This window comes from Aegilops tauschii, chromosome 7 (genome assembly GCF_002575655.3).
Source record: "Aegilops tauschii subsp. strangulata cultivar AL8/78 chromosome 7, Aet v6.0, whole genome shotgun sequence".
Taxonomy (NCBI): Eukaryota; Viridiplantae; Streptophyta; class Magnoliopsida; order Poales; family Poaceae; genus Aegilops; species Aegilops tauschii.
In genome coordinates, this window is record NC_053041.3 from 623,339,999 (window position 1) to 623,357,340 (window position 17,342).

Sequence of the window (17,342 nt, forward strand, 5' to 3'; positions counted from 1 at the left end):
TCAAGTTGAGATTACATCAAATATGCAAGTCCCATGTCACTGCCAGCATGCACCATGGCACTTGGGGGCTAATGCAAAGTCATTTTTTGCTCACTTCATTGAAGACCCGAATCATCACATCGTAATGAGCCGGCCCTTGGGGGCTACCAATTGCTCCTGGCAACAATTCAAGACAATTCTAGGATGACCCGGCTACACTATTATGACTATAGCCGACTCATGGGGGCTACACAACTGGATTTTATTTAAAGCCATGGTGATAAGTCCCGGCTTATTCATGCTGATTAAACCGGCCCTTGGGGGCTACAGGTAATATGGATATAAGGGAGAAATATCTTCAAATTCTCAGTTTTGAGTAAATCAAATTGACCTGGTGTCTGCAAAAATCATAAACCGGCGTCGGCGATAATTATGACTTGGCGTCATCTATTTATAACCCGACAATTTTGGTACTCATAAGCCGGCAAGTTTTATATCTTTAAGCCGGCTGAATATAAGTTGAATATTTGAAGACCAATATTTTTTTCAAGACAGAGCATTGAAAGCCGACTCAAGTGGATTATCTCTTACAATATTTCTCAACAAGAGACCAATGTCAGCAAATTGACTCTGAAGCTGGCCTGTTGACCCGGATTTTTCAAAGGAAGTATCTGGATTTTTTGCATTGGCAAAATTTGAACATATCTGCTAAAGAGATTTGCTATGAGATTATGGATACATATCAAGAAGGAAGATGACAAGGACTTAAGGATGATCATGTGCCGGCTTACAAAGAATATTTAACCCGGAACACAACCTGTCAAATTTGTTCTTATGTTTATATTGCAGATTAGTTTAACATGGATAAATCCAAATTAAATTGGGGGCTAATGTCGGGGATATACCCCGCGGTATGACCCGGCCGGAAGTATGACCCGGCCGGACTTGGCGCTTCACCGTGACCCGCCGGAGGACTGGCGACTCACGGGTCTGGCGGCTCACTGTCAGATGACTCACGGATGGCCCCGACGACGGGTCAGATAGAAGACTAGGCCCAAGGCCCAGAAGGCCGGCTCATGTGATGATGGGCCGGCTTAAGAAGAAAGGGATGACGAATATTTCCTTTACGAGGAAGCAAGACCCGGACTTGTAATTAACTTGTAAGAGAAGATAGACTAGTCCTAGTCCTACTAGGACTCCACATGTAACCCGCCCCTCTAACTTATATAAGGAGGGGCAGGGCACCCCAAAGAGGGACGGGCAACAAGAAACAATCTCTAGGGCTAAACACCGAGAGCCGGAGCCGGCAACTCTCCCGTGATCATAATGAGACCTAGCCTCAAACAGCACGTAGGGTTGTTACCGGATGATATTTCCCGGGGCCCGAAGCTGTCTAAACCCTTGTCTTGTGCGTTGATCCGCCCTGCGTCTCTCATCCCAATCAACCCCTCTCAAGCTACTACATAGATGCGCTGGCCTCACGACTAAGTCCTTACACCTAGGACATCTGACGTGTTAATTCCACGACAATCCCCGAAATTCCTCTATGGACCATTTGGAACAAAAGACTGTCAAGATGTTTGTAAAAAGGCGCGAATAGTTTGATGTTTGGAATGAAACACTGGATCAAGGTGTTGTCTAGGTAACTGAAATTTAAGTTTTCTGTATCCACAATATGATGTTCCAGCAATTATGATGTTCCAAGAAACTAAGATGTTGCCTTGCCTCAACTAATTCCAGCCATCTATCATCCAAAGACCGAGGATGATAGATTAATTGTAATCGTTAATTTTTAAATACCATGTGTTCTAAACAACTGGATTATTAGTTGATTGTAAACGACTATTAATTTACAATATTACGATCCGTGCCCACTAAAAAAGTACTTCAGTAGAAAGAGGACTATGACTGGAAGATAATTCAAGGAAATTGGCTCATGTAATCCAGCACCCCTAGGGCTTGAAATACCCCTCTCCCAACAAATCCTTGGGGACTATGACTAGTTAACTAGCGGTCATAGGTGCTATGTCCAAGCTAATAGCATGATTCAAACTTCAAATATCGCCTTCACACATATGTGAACGTGTCTCAATACAAATGAGATCAACATAATTATCTAGTCGATCAAATAATGAGGTATTAGAAATTAATAAGTTACCAGCTTATATCACTGCCGATCATGGAGTTGTAACTTGAGAAGTATCTTTCCACTGGTCAATTAATAAGGGAATATATGTCGAACTAGGAGATTCGGCTGAAAAACATATCTTCTTCTTTTGGCGAGGAAAAACATATCTTCTTCGGCGGGCCATAACAATGGGCTGCACTGTTCTCGAATATCTAAGCCAGATCACTCACACTCTCACATAATTGAAGGTTTCATCAGTCAATCAGTGGCAGTGCATCTTCATGGGAAACAATCACACGCAATGGCACAAAGCGATCATTGTTACCCTAAAAAAGCGACCAGTACATTTTTTTTTGTCTGTACATGGTCTGGCACGCACGTGCACATGCTCAACTAGTTATACAACAAATCACAAACCCATGACCACGCCATGCATGCATACGCACACGCATCTAACAAAAGTTAACCAGCTCAACTAGCCAATACACCATGCGAACACCGATCAAATTCTGCCTCACAAAAAGGAAAACAAAAAAGAACACGATCGAATTATTGAGTATCATTGGCAGCAGAGCAACCACCAGTCAACGAGCAAGTTTTTCTTTCTTTTCAAGTTCCTATTCGGGGAACTGGGCCTAGCCCTCAGGAGCCCATCAGTAGCCACAAGTCCAACACGAAACAGGCCCACGTCCCAGCAGCCCGTAAGCTGCAGCAGCAGCATCCCTCTTGTCTTGTTTATTAGTACCACATCGACGCCACAAGAAGATTAGAGGAGGAGGGCTGGCTACATTAGGACTGCTAGGTGCGACGTTGCAACATACTTACCTGGACAGGGTTGACGGCTGATCAAGAAGGGCCGTGGCCTAGATCAATGGCTCACAATGCACTTGGTGAGTGCGTTGATCTACCATCTTCCCAAGTGGAAGAATGGACGTCATAATTTATGGTAGAGGGGGTACGCGTTCGCGCGGCCCCTGCCAATTCAAAAATTTAAAATTTAGTGATTTTGCTTTACTACGTGACTTGATTATTATTTTCTACTTTTTGAAATTTTGATTTGATAATTATTTTCCTCCTGGATTTTTAGTTCAAACAAGAGGCAATTTGAATCGAAGAAAATGGGCAAGAATGCAGAACCCATCCCAGACACATTCCATAATTAACAGGACTGTGGGTTGCACTGCTCTCATGTTTCCTAGCCAGATCCCTCACACTCTCACATACCTGAAGGCTTTATGAGTCAATCGGTGCATGACCATCAGAAAATGTTCAGTCAGCGGCACACAAACTCGAATAAAGAAGAACTAAAACTCAGAGTAACCTAAGGCGATTTTACATAAACACAACCGGTTTAGCAGTGCGTCCATCACATGTTCCACGAGTAAGCTGCCTCGCAGATGAATAATAAAATGAAATGAAATCAGCCGCACAGATAAGATAGACACCACTTGTTATGGTATTAATGCTATGGTATTGTTCGGTACCAGTCTTGTTCCCCTTTATAGCAACAGGTATATACGCCAGTGGATGCATCTTTCAGTTTTGTGTATGGAGGCTAATTTGTAGTTCAGTGCATGATTTAGTGATGCTGCTGTTGGAAAATGTTGCGTGGCCTCCTATCTAGGATAGTATTGATGCATTTCTTGTCTGCAACTTACTCCCTCCGTCCCATAATATAAGAACGTTTTTTACACTAGTGTAGTGTTAAAAACGTTCTTATATTTTGGGACAGAGGGAGTAGTATTTTGGTGACAGTTTCTTATCTGAATAATACAGATGCATGCACGAGGCTAAGGTTCTGGCTTGACCGGTGGTTAAATGGGTTATGCTTGCGTGTCAGCGCACCGGAACTGTTCCAATTCCGCACCGGAAAGAAGCTCTTGGCTGAGGCATTGCTGGATGGACGATGGACCAGACACCTACCTGGACTACTGCCATTGTTCAGTTTACCAAGGCTTAGAATGATGCGTCCCGGGTTCTGTTTTCCTGGAAATGGATCGCAGAGGGGGAACTCTCCTCGGCGTCTGCCTACGGCTTACAGTCGGAGGGATGCGGTCGACCTGCTTCTCAGCATCTGATCTGGTCCTCCAACACGCCCCTATTGTCCTTGGGCTTCTGAAGATGCTTCACACTTGCTGGCTAGGTGTCTTTGAGGGCTCATGATAAACCATATTGTAGGCTGCCGGCAACTTTGGACGACCACCACAGTTAACCCTGCCATCCCCAACAAGAAACGAAGGTTGGTGCAATCCATTTAGTTTTTTTTTAGAAAAGGAGGATGACCCCCGGCCTCTCCATCTGGGAGATGCATACGGCCAGATTATTCTCAAGGAGCTTACAAAGTATTACAACAATATGCCTGAATCCACCATCTTGACAACATCTGCCGCTACTCCTATCCATACGATGAAGGGGTGCTAGCTGGGCCACTACCCAGACCACTCAGCCATCGACGTCACCATGACGCCAGACAGCTACCTCCTCCTGCGCGAGTCCATCCCGCGCATCGGACGCCGAGCCTCCACAGCGCCATGCCGCCGATAACCGCCGCCATCAATGTGTGAGATGAAGCACCGCTCCACCATCCCCCCAGCCATCACTTGCTCCAAAATGATGCCCCCAGGAGGGTTGGCGATAAAACGCCATCATCATCTGATCCGGAATACCCAGATCTAGGGTTTCCCCCGGAGCATCCGGAGCCTGATGACGCAGACTGCAACGACGATGCCTCGACAAGGGAACGACATCTAAGACGCCGCCATCGTCCGCCATGACCGTAGTCGGCGCGATTTTCATCGGCAGTTGCTCCACCAGACGTGCGCCGCCGACGTCGCTGGTCCCTTCAACCGGAGTAAACTCCAAAACGATGCCCTAAAGAGGGAATACGACGCAAAAGCGCCGCCATCGCTCGATCCCAAGAAGATCTAGGGTTTTCCCCGGAGTTGCCCGCGCTGTCAAGGACCAGACAAGGGTAGAATTCCGGCGGATCTGCCCAGCTGCCGACGAGTCGCACCCGCTACCGTGCCGACGGCAATCCAGCGATCAAGGCCCTGGCCGCGCCGCCGCGAACCGATCCGGTCACGCCGCCGCCGTCCCTGGCGACCGCGACGCACCAGATCGCGAGGCCATTTGCCGCGGGGGAGCGAAGTCGCCGAGGCGCCGCCGCCACCCGTCGTCGCGTCCGGCCCGCCACCACGCTCCGGCCCGGGGGCGCCGGCCCGCGCCAGCCCCACCCGAGCGAGAGGGCCCGAGTCCGCGCCCTTGGGCGGCGGCGAGGGAGGAGGAGGAGGAGAGGGGGAGGGCCGGCCGACGGGATCTGGGGGCCTCCCGGCCGCCCACGCGGGGGGCGACTCGGGAGGGGGCGACTCGGGGAGGTTCACCACAATCCATTTAGTGGAAAGAGAGAAAAGAGAGGGTTATCGTCAGCAGAGTTTCTGCGGTGGATTCAGTTTTTTTATCTTTTCATGGACGAGATCACACACCGGAAGGAGGCCAGCCGTCGCAAGATGCTGACTGAAGCTTGCTGCTCGCTCACTCCGCAATGATGCTGTACTGTAACTTAGTTCCCTGCCATTGCCTTGTTTCTCACTTTCTTATTTGTATTTACTTCGCCTGTAAAGAAAAAGTTTGTGCCGTGTGAACACATGTTATCGTGTTTCCTAGTGCCAGATGTATTGATTTGTTATTGCAAACGTGGAAAATGTATGGGCAATTTCTGTTGCTACTGCCAACGGAGTACGGACACAGTTATGTTTTCTACACACGGAGGCAGCGTTTTGCACAGTCTTGAGCTTCTATCCACCGATGATTTACTTGGAGCAATGAATTTATCTTTCCATCATGTTAACTGGATTGAGAATGATTTTTCTTTTACATCATTGGATTTGTGATATCTTTTGGAATTTCTTAGAAGCCTTTATATGCTATGGAAATTGCTATAGTGCTACTCTTGAATAGCAGGGTTTTACGATTATCTGAAATTCTTGCAAAGAAAATATCTTTGATAGCAAACACTAACTGAGCTGACATATACATAACTAACGTTATTGCAGGATCATATCGTTCGAGCTTGTTCGTCCGTTGCTAGTCAGAATGTCTCAAGTCATGGATTCTCCTTTTGTTCTATCTTCTGCTAAAACTAAGGGCAACTCTAACCGGTCCCTTAAAAAGCATTAGAGGAGGGAAATAGGCGCCTAATCAGACCTAGTCAAACTGTCAAACTGTTAGAGAAGGATAATTTATCCTCTGAGCTGCAAAACTGAGCCCAAGTCTCCTAAATATACTCGCTCGGCGCCATGCAAAGTCGCCGCCTCTGACCATAGTCGCTGCAGCCACCATCGACACCCCCGATTCCAGCCGGGGTGGAGAGGGAAGATCTTTCCGTCACCCCGCCACCGGCGTTGACGTGAAGCCGCAGGAAACGACTCGTGTCACTAGTGGAAAAAGGGTCATCTGTCCCGGTTGGTAAGGGCCTTTTGTCCCGGTTGTTGAACCGGGACTAAAGGGTCGTTACTAATGCCCTAGCCCTTTAGGCCCGGTTCTTACACGAACCGGGACAGATGGGCCTCCACGTGGCCGGTGCGGCGAGCCCAGGCAGGAGGGCCTTTGGTCCCGGTTGGTGGCACTAACCGGGACCAATAGGCATCCACGCGTCAGCATTTCAGGGGCTGGGGTTTTTTTTTTGAAAGGGGGGTTGGGGTTTTGGGAGTTAATTTAGGTGTTTCATATATTGTGTTAGCTAGCTAATTAATAGAGAGAAGTGTCCTCTCTTATCTCCGTGCTTGGTCGACGCTACGTACTACTATATACGTATAGAGAGGACTAGACACGCTAGCTAGTAAGCAAATGAAGGAAACAGAAGATCGTCATGAACATATGCATACAGAAAGAAGTGATATCGACCACCTCTCCTTCTCCGAGAGATTGGTCGAACAACAAGTTCTCGTATATCCGACACTACCGGCTACATATATACAATAATTATCTCTTACAATATAATCTCCTAATTATATATGAACACAGGGTCCACATAGTATTCTCCGTTTTCAACGATCACGTGGTTAAGGAAGAATGCCGCCAATTCCTCTTGAATTGCTCGCATACGATCTGGTGCTAGGAGTTCATCCCGCATCCAAAAGATCTAATTTGAAGAAGGGGGTCAATACATATATATGTGAATAAATGAAACTCAACACAAATTATGGTAATAAAATAAAATTATGAATATTATTGCTTACGCACTTCATATTGTTCGTCAGAGTAGCCCCGCTCACAGGTCGTGTGGCGGATGGACTCGCAAACGTAGTATCCACAGAAATCACTCCCTTTTTCCTGCCATAACCACTTTACAAGAAATAGAGGTCAATCAAACTGATAAGCAAGCATGCTAAATGGTATTGATGAAACTAGTGCTTGAATCACTAGGAGATGCGTGGAACATGCTACTATAGTACTTCCTTTCGGGTGTCTAAATTGCAGCTTCTTCGGCAGTCCCGGAGCTTTTTTGGTGAATTTTCTCCAAACCCTGCCAGACAAAGAAAACAATTACTTAATATCAGGAAATGAACAAAGTTGCTGATATGATGGATAATGATCGATTTAACTTACTTCTCGAGCATTTGAGTCATGTCCGCATAGTCCTGGGGATCTTTTCGTCTTGAGTCTAAGACGGTAATACTCCTTGCTCAAGCTTAATCTCTTAGGAGAATATAGTGGAAGCTGCGCACGCATGCATAAGTCATCAATTACATTACTATAACTTAGACTAATAAGGGAAACCGAATATGCACAAGACAGTAACACTCACTTGAAGTTGTAAGGAAAGAGTATTATATCTTTGTTTTCATTTATTACCAACGATCGTAGCAAGTTGGCCTTGGTATTATCGGCATGATATTTAACCTCAGTTGCATCTATGAGATTTGTGTTAATGAGGAGAAGATTGAAGAAAAAAAAGAAGAAGAAAAAAGAGGAGAAGAAGAAAGAGGAGAAGAAGAAAGGAATAGAGGAGATATCTCCTCTATTCTTTTCTTCTTCTCTCTCCTCTATTCCTTTCTTCTTCTCCTCTTCTTTTTCTTCTTTTTTCTGATTGAAGAAAAAAAAGAAGAAGAAAAAAGAGGAGAAGAAGAAAGAGGAGAAGAAGAAAGGAATAGAGGAGATATCTCCTCTATTCTTTTCTTCTTCTCCTCTTCTTTTTCTTCTTTTTTCTTCTTCTTATTTTCCTTTTTCCTCTCCTTCTTTTTCTTCTTCTTCAATATCTTCCTAGCTAGATATATAATACTTTTCTAAAAATGTAACTTTTGCATATATAAAACTTTTTCTTCTTCTTCCTTCTTCCTTCTCTTCCTTCTTTTCCTAAATATATAAAACTTTTCTAAAAATGAAACTAACCTAAAATGTACTAAATCAGAGAACATATATAGATAAAACTAACCTAAAATGTACCCAAATGTACTAAAAATCTAACTTCTATATGCACAGAGAACATACATACATATATACATTTTTAAAAAAATGCAAAAAACAAATCATCATATATATGAACAAAAAATCTTAAAAAAGGACATATAATCAGATATACACACATACATTACTCACACATATACATATAATCTGGAAAAAATCATAAATATGTGAAAAAACAGAGGAGAGGACAGGAGGGGCGGCGCCGGCCTGACCAAGGGGAGGTGCGGCGTGGTCTGGGCAGGGGCAGAGGCACGGCGCCGACGTCGGTGTAGAGGGCGGCGACGGCGGCGTGGTCGGGGCAGGGGCGACGGCGGCATGGTCGGGGCAAGGGCGATGGCGTCGACGGGGCAGAGGGCGGCAACGGCATCGACGGGGCGGGTCGGGGGCGTGGCAGAGGCACGGCGAGGGCGCACGGCGTGGTCGGGGGGCAGGGGCGACGGCGGCGTGGTCGGGGCAGGGGCGATGGCGTCGACGGGGCGGGTCGGGGGCGCGGCAGAGGCACGGCGAGGGCGCGCGGCGTGGTCGGGGGGCAGGGGCGACGGCGGCGTGGTCGGGGGCGCGGCAGAGGCACGGCGAGCTCGGGCAGCCTGGCGGCGTCGTCGGAGGGATCGAAGAACTGATGAAATTTTCACAAGTGTTGGCGTATATAGCAAACCCATTGGTACCGGTTGGTGACACCAACCGGGACCAAAGGCCTCTTTTCAGCAGCCCAAAGGGCGGGAAGCGGCGGCCTTTGGTCCCGGTTGGTGGCACCAACCGGGACTAAAGGGGGGGCATTGGTCCCGGTTGGTGGCACGAACCGGGACCAAAGGGTGGCATTGGTCCTGGTTCGTGCCTTGCACAGCGGCGTGATGGTGGGAGTTTAGTCCCACCTCGCTAGTTGAGAGCGTCGACTACCTGTTTATAAGCACTGATGCCTCCTCTCTCTCGAACTCCTCTGAACTGCAGGCCTATGGGCCTAATTTGACACTGCTTTGCCTGTGGGCCTGCTGGGCCTTCTGCGGGCCTGAATCCTGGCCCAACTAGCTGGGTTTCTAGTCGTATTCAAGCCGTGGTGGCCCAGGAGGTGGCATTTTTTTATTTTTTTCCAGTTTTTTTCTTTGTTGCTTTATTTTTTTTATTTTGTTTCCACTTACAATAAAATACTTACTGTTGCTATTTATTTTATTTTATTAAGGTTTATTTATTTTGTTTTATTATAGTTTATTTTATTTTATTTTATTTTGTTTCTACTTATTTATTTTATAAAAGTTTATTTTATTTTGTTTCTACTTATTTATTTTATTTTATTTTATTTTATTTCTACTTATTTATAAAATTTTATTTTGTTTATACTTATTTATTTTATTTTCTTTTTTGCTTTTTGTATTTATTTTATGAAAATTCTTTTTGCTTTTAATGTTTTGAACAGAAAATACTTTGATAATTTTAGTTGCATAAATTCTATATAATTTTAGTTTCAATAATACTAGAGGTTTATAAAAGCTTTTTAGTTGATTCCTTTAGTACCGGTTCTTTCTGCCCTTTCTAACTTTATTTGTTATTTTTCATGCATTTATTGATTATTTTGAGCTATAAGGCCCTGAAATTGAAAAGCATTTCAAATGAACTCTGAAAAGGTTGAAAGTTGGCATGGTATCATCATTTCATCCACATAGCATGTGCAAGAAAGTTGAGAGGGTTACGGCAAAAACTGGATGCACTTCGTGTACAAAACGGACAATGGTATCATACTCGTCTGTTACAAAGTTGGCATGGTATCATCATAATAGTTGCGGGAGAAAGTCTTCACTTTTTCTTCGCTTGTGTCATTTGCTTATTGCGCCGTAACCATGGATAATCTTCATCGTTTATCAGGATGGTTGGGTCAGCCTTGACTTTGAAGGGAGGAATTTCATGAAACTTTTCATAATCTTCGGACATGTCTGTCTTGCCCTCCACTCCCACGATGTCCCTTTTTCCTGAAAGAACTATGTGGCGCTTTGGCTCATCGTATGATGTATTCGCTTCCTTATCTTTTCTTTTTCTCGGTTTGGCAGACATGTCCTTCACATAGATAACCTGTGCCACATCATTGGCTAGGACGAACGGTTCGTCAGTGTACCCAAGATTTTTCAGATCCACTGTTGTCATTCCGTACTGTGGGTCTATCTGTACCCCGCCTCCTGACAGATTGACCCATTTGCAATTAAACAAAGGGACCTTAAAATCATGTCCGTAGTCAAGTTCCCATATGTCCACTATGTAACCATAATATGTGTCCTTTCCTCTCTCGGTTGCTGCATCAAAGCGGACACCGCTGTTTTGGTTGGTGCTCTTTTGATCTTGGGCGATCGTGTAAAATGTATTCCCATTTATCTCGTATCCTTTGTAAGTCAATACAGTCAAAGATGGTCCCCTGGACAACGAGTACAGCTCATCACAAACAGTGTTGTCACCTCTGAGACGTGTTTCCAACCAACTGCTGAAAGTCCTGATGTGTTCATATATAATCCAGTCGTTGCACTGCTCCGGGTGTTTGGAGCGCAGACTGTTCTTGTGTTCATCGACATACGGGGTCACCAAGGTAGAGTTCTGTAGAACTGTGTAGTGTGCTTGAGACCAAGAATGCCCGTCCCTGCATATTATTGAGTCCGCTCCTAGCGTGCCTTTTCCAGTCAGTCTCCCCTCATACCGCGATTTAGGGAGACCTATCTTCTTAAGGCCATGAATGAAGTCAACACAAAACCCAATGACATCCTCTGTTTGATGGCCCATGGAGATGCTTCCTTCTGGCCTAGCGCGGTTACAGACATATTTCTTTAGGAGTCCCATGAACCTCTCAAAGGGGAACATATTGTGTAGAAATACGGGCCCCAGAATGACAATCTCGTCGACTAGATGAACTAGGACGTGCGTCATGATATTGAAGAAGGATGGTGGGAACACCAGCTCGAAACTGACAAGACATTGCGCCATATCACTCCTTAGCCTTGGTATGATTTCTGGATCGATCACCTTCCGAGAGATTGCATTGAGGAATGCACATAGCTTCACAATGGCTAATCGGACGTTTTTCGGTAGAAGCCCCCTCAATGCAACCGGAAGGAGTTGCGTCATAATCACGTGGCAGTCATGAGACTTTAGGTTCTGAAACTTTTTCTCTGGCATATTTATTATTCCCTTTATATTCGACGAGAAGCCAGTCGGGACCTTCATACTGAGCAGGCATTCAAAGAAAATTTCTTTCTCTTCTTTCGTAAGAGCGTAGCTGGCAGGACCTTCATACTGCTTCGGAGGCATGCCGTCTTTTTCGTGCAAGCGTTGCAAGTCCTCCCATGCCTCAGGTGTATCTTTTGTCTTCCCATACACGCCCAAGAAGCCTAGCAGGTTCACGCAAAGGTTCTTCGTCACATGCATCACGTCGATTGAAGAGAGGACCTCTAGGTCTTTCCAGTAGGGTAGGTCCCAAAATATAGATTTCTTCTTCCACATGGGTGTGTGTCCCTCAGCGTCATTCGGAACAGCTAGTCCGCCGGGACCCTTTCCAAAGATTACGTGTAAATCATTGACCATAGCAAGTACGTGATCACCGGTACGCATGGCGGGCTTCTTCCGGTGATCTGCCTCGCCTTTGAAATGCTTGCCTTTCTTTCGACATTGATGGTTGGTTGGAAGAAATCGATGATGGCCCAGGTACACATTCTTCCTGCATTTGTCCAGGTATATACTTTCAGTGTCATCTAAACAGTGTATGCATGCGTGGTATCCCTTGTTTGTCTGTCCCAAAAGGTTACTGAGAGCGGGCCAATCGTTGATGGTTACAAACAGCAACGCGTGCAGGTTAAATTCCTCCTGTTTGTGCTCATCCCACGTACGTACACCGTTTCCATTCCACAGCTGTAAAAGTTCTTCAACTAATGGCCTTAGGTACACATCAATGTCGTTGCCGGGTTGCTTAGGGCCTTGGATGAGAACTGGCATCATAATGAACTTCCGCTCCATGCACATCCAAGGAGGAAGGTTATACATACATAGAGTCACGGGACAGGTGCTGTGATTGCTGCTCTGCTCCCCGAAAGGATTAATGCCATCCGCGCTTAAACCAAACCATACGTTCCTTGGGTCACCTGCAAACTCAGCCCAGTACTTTCTCTCGATTTTTCTCCACTGCGACCCGTCAGCGGGTGCTCTCAACTTCCCATCTTTCTTACGGTCCTCAGTGTGCCATCGCATCAACTTGGCATGCTCTTCGTTTCTGAACAGACGTTTCAACCGTGGTATTATAGGAGCATACCACATCACCTTCGCAGGAACCCTCTTCCTGGGGGGCTCGTCGTCAACATCACCAGGGTCATCTCGTCTGATCTTATACCGCAATGCACCGCATACCGGGCATGCGTTCAGATCCTTGTACGCACCGCGGTAGAGGATGCAGTCATAAGGGCATGTATGTATCTTCTGCACCTCCAATCCTAGAGGGCATACGACCTTCTTTGCTGCGTATGTACTGTCGGACAATTCGTTATCCTTTGAAAGCTTCTTCTTCAATATTTTCAGTAGCTTCTCAAATCCTTTGTCAGGCACAGCATTCTCTGCCTTCCACTGCAGCAATTCCAGTACGGTACCGAGCTTTGTGTTGCCATCTTCGCAATTGGGGTACAACCCTTTTTTGTGATCCTCTAACATGCGATCGAACTTCAACTTCTCCTTTTGACTTTCGCATTGCGTCCTTGCATCGACAATGACCCGGCGGAGATCATCATCATCAGGCACATCGTCTGGTTCCTCTTGATATTCAGCAGCTTCCCCCGTTGCAGCATCATTGGGCACATCGTCTGGTTCCTCTTGATCTTCAGCAGCTTCCCCCGTTGCAGCATCACCGTATTCAGGGGGCACATAGTTGTCATCGTCCTCTTCTTCTTCGCCGTCTTCCATCATAACCCCTATTTCTCCGTGCCTCGTCCAAACATTATAGTGTGGCATGAAACCCTTGTGAAGCAGGTGGGTGTGAAGGATTTTCCGGTCAGAGTAAGACTTCATATTCCCACATTTAGGGCATGGACAACACATAAAACCATTCTGCTTGTTTGCCTCAGCCACTTCGAGAAAATCATGCACGCCCTTAATGTACTCGGAGGTGTGTCTGTCACCGTACATCCATTGCCGGTTCATCGGAGCTTCGAGAGGAAAAAGCTTAACTAGTGTGGCTCGGGCATTTCATCGAACACCTCATGTGCATAGGAGGTGAGCTAGAGCACCACAAAGCCCTCCCCTCGCCGGCCAGAGAAAAACAGAGCACTGGAGTGCTCTACTCGCGGGCGAGGGGTATATATAGGCACCTCATTGGTCCCGGTTCGTGGCATGGACCGGGACTAAAGGGCAGCCTGTGGTCCCGGTTCAAGCCACCAACCGGGACCAATGGTGGTGGGCCAGGAGCGAGGCCCATTGGTCCCGGTTCGTCCCACCAACCGGGACCAAAGGGGTCAGAAGAATCGGGACCAATGCCCCCACGAGGCCCGGCAGGCCCCTGGCCTCACGAACCGGGACCAGTGCCCCCATGGGTCCCGGTTCTGGACTGAACCGGGACTAATGGGCTGACCCGGCCTGAACCAAAGCCCTCTTTTCTACTAGTGTGTTGTGCCGCCCAGCCCAAGAAAAAGGTTGGGCAACAAAAACCTCCTCGAATTTGGTCGGTGCCTCTTACCCCGTCATCGGCTACCGCTCCGTCGCGTCCGGCAGCTGCAGCCATCTCCAAGGTGCGTGTGCACCAAGTGGTCGATGAAATGCCATCAAGATAAAAAAAATGGACTTTCCATTCCGGCCGATGCATTGTTCGGTGATAGTTTGAGGCCATAGGGTGACGCGCTTGTTGTTGTTGTCCTAGTGCAAAGATGAACACAGCCGAATTCTTGTCATCTTTGGAGGACTCATTTATGCTTGGGGTTGGAGATCTCAATTATGATTCATTCTTTGATCAACAGGAAGACTGTGAGGAGGATTACAAGCCCGAAGTGGGGGGAGGAGGTGGGCGAGGAGGAAGTGGCTGAAAAGTAGGTGGAGGACACACCAGCAACTGTGAAGTCAGCATCAAGATCAAGAACTCACAACTATTCCCAAGATGAAGATGTAGCTTTGTGTCATGCTTGGTCTCATTTGATGCATCAGGTGGAATATATCAATCAAAGGACCGATATTGGGGTAGGATTGCCGAGTTATACAACAATACCGTGGACGTCATATCAAACCGCACCTAAGGCTTTCTTGGGCACCATTGGGGTACCATCCAAGGCCAATGCAACCGATGGTCCGGTCGTATTGATCAAGTCAATCATGCACCATCGAGTGGTGTGCAAGTCTCAGAGTATGGCCTATCATTTTAGATCTTTTCGTGCAATGGAACAAAAGTTTGGTCATGGGCCTTTCACACTGATTCATTGCTACAAAAACTTTGCAAGAATAAGAAGTGGATTTGGAGAAACAAGGTTAAGCATACCCATTGAGTATAATGACGAGGAGGATGAAAATCCCAACAAAATTCTAGATGGTAGCCAAAGAGAGCAAGAAAAAAGAAGCATTGGGCGGCACATACAAAGAAGAGTTTCTAGCCATTGTAGAGATATGATAGGATTAACACACATGTATTCACGGGCATCCAGTGCCAATATACAGATGTATAGGGAGACTGTCATGACCAAGACTAAAACCCTAATAATACTAGAGAAGATGGGTGGAGATTAGAGTACAAGTATATATGTACGCATATACATAGGGCAATACCCCCCGGGTGCACAGTCAAAGCGTCGGCACTGACGCACTGACTGTAATAGAACTCCTTGAAAGTCGACGTCGGCAACCCCTTGGTCATGATTTCAGCAAACTGCTGGTGGCACATAAACAACTCGGGCATGAGCAAGAGCAACCTGCTCTCAAACAAAGTGAATATCTAGCTCAATATGTTTGCTGCGGCGGTGATGAACATGACCATGTATGAGGAGTTCGACACCCTGCAACGTAACCGTATGTGGCAGCTCGCTCTTCGTCGGCGTCACGCCAAGGTTATCTTCGGGAAGTGGGTGTTCAAGTAGAAACTAGATGAACGGAGATTAGAGCACAAGTATATACGCATATACATAGGGCACTCAACAGCCATGACTGAGACCAAGAAAGCTTGGCGGACAAAAGCAAAAAAGATGTTGGAGGAGGAGAAATGGAGGTCAAATTTGACGGCCCAAGAGAGGAAATTGAAGGCGGATGAGTGTTATATTAAATATTTTTACTTATTTTATACTATGGGCTATCATTAACCTTACCGTTGATAAACCTTACAAGCTTGCCAAGTTTTTCAATGTATGTGACGACATTTTGCACATGTATATATAGATATATTACAACTCAAAATTGATCATTATATATATATATATATATATATATATATATATATATATATATATATATATATATATATATATATATATATATATATATTTGAAACTCTTATAGCTACACACATACAAAAGTAGTACGGTGGAATAATGTGTGCCGGTTAGATGCACTATAGTTTGTTTATATGTATGTGTCTCTGTTTTTAGTATCTTTAAATATCTAGATCAAGATTTTTTGACAATGTACAAGTCGAAAACAATATTATAAAAAGATTTGTAGAGTAGATTTATTTAGGTTAGGTGTAGCTAATAGAACAATTCAAAATCGTATGAGGTATAAATGTTGTCCTTGAATTATTTTCTCGGCGTCAAATCAACATTGCTTGTTTTTTCATGGTTAAACATTCCATACTTCTCTTTAGGCCTCGTTCGGCAAGCCGGTATTGACATGGTTTGTAGACATTTTTCCGGGCCAAGCCGAACATCTCCGAAATTCCGCTATGGGCCATTTGGTAGACAAGACTGCCAAGATGTTTGTAAAAGGCTCAGATAGTTTGATGTTTGGAATCAAACACTGAATCAAGGTGTTGTCTAGGTAACTGAACTTTAACTTGTTTGTATCCACACTATGATGTTCCGACAATTATGATGTTGCAACAAACTAAGATGTTGCCTCAACTAATTCCAGCCATATATAATCCAAAGATCAAGCATGATAGATTAATTGTAATCGTTAGTTTTTAAATACCATGTGCCATAGACAATTTGATTTTTATTAGTTCATTGTAAACGACTATGAATTTTCAATATTACGATGGCTTGAAATACCCCTCTGCCAACCAAATCCTTGGGGGTCATGATTGGTTAACTAGCGGTTATAGGTGCTATGTCTGAGTTGATATCATGATTCAACTTCAAATGCCGTCTTTGCACATATGTGAATGTGTCTCGATATAAATGAGATCAACATATTTATCTATTTTCCCTATCAACCGAATAATGAGGTGTGAGGAACTAATAATTAGTTACCAGCTTATAGAACTGCCGATCATGGAGTTGTGGCTTGAGAAGTATCTTTTCACTGGTCGATCAACAAGGGAATGTCAGAACGAGGAGATTGGATTGAAAATTAACAAGAAAAAAAAAATGTATCTTCTTCTGAGGGCCATAACAATGGGCAGCACTGCTCTGGAATTTCTAAGCCAGATCACTCACACTCTCACATGATTGAAGGTTCCATCAGTCCATCGTCGGAAACTGTTTCATACACCATGCAAACACCGATCGTATTCCGCATCGCAAAAAAAGAAAAGAAAAAATGAACACCGATCGAATTCTTGAGTGTCACTGGCAGCAGAGCAAGCGGCCATTCAAGTTCCTGGCCATCCAGAGCCCATTAGTAGTCA

At 45.4% G+C, this 17,342-nt stretch overlaps 1 non-coding gene across 1 annotated transcript; it reads left to right on the forward strand.

Moving 5' to 3' along the window:
• Nucleotides 1–2,924: 2,924 nt before the first annotated feature.
• LOC120970213 (U1 spliceosomal RNA) lies at nt 2,925–3,084 on the forward strand. The gene has a single exon (XR_005764944.2). It is a non-coding gene; the product is annotated as a U1 spliceosomal RNA (small nuclear RNA).
• Nucleotides 3,085–17,342: the final 14,258 nt, after the last annotated feature.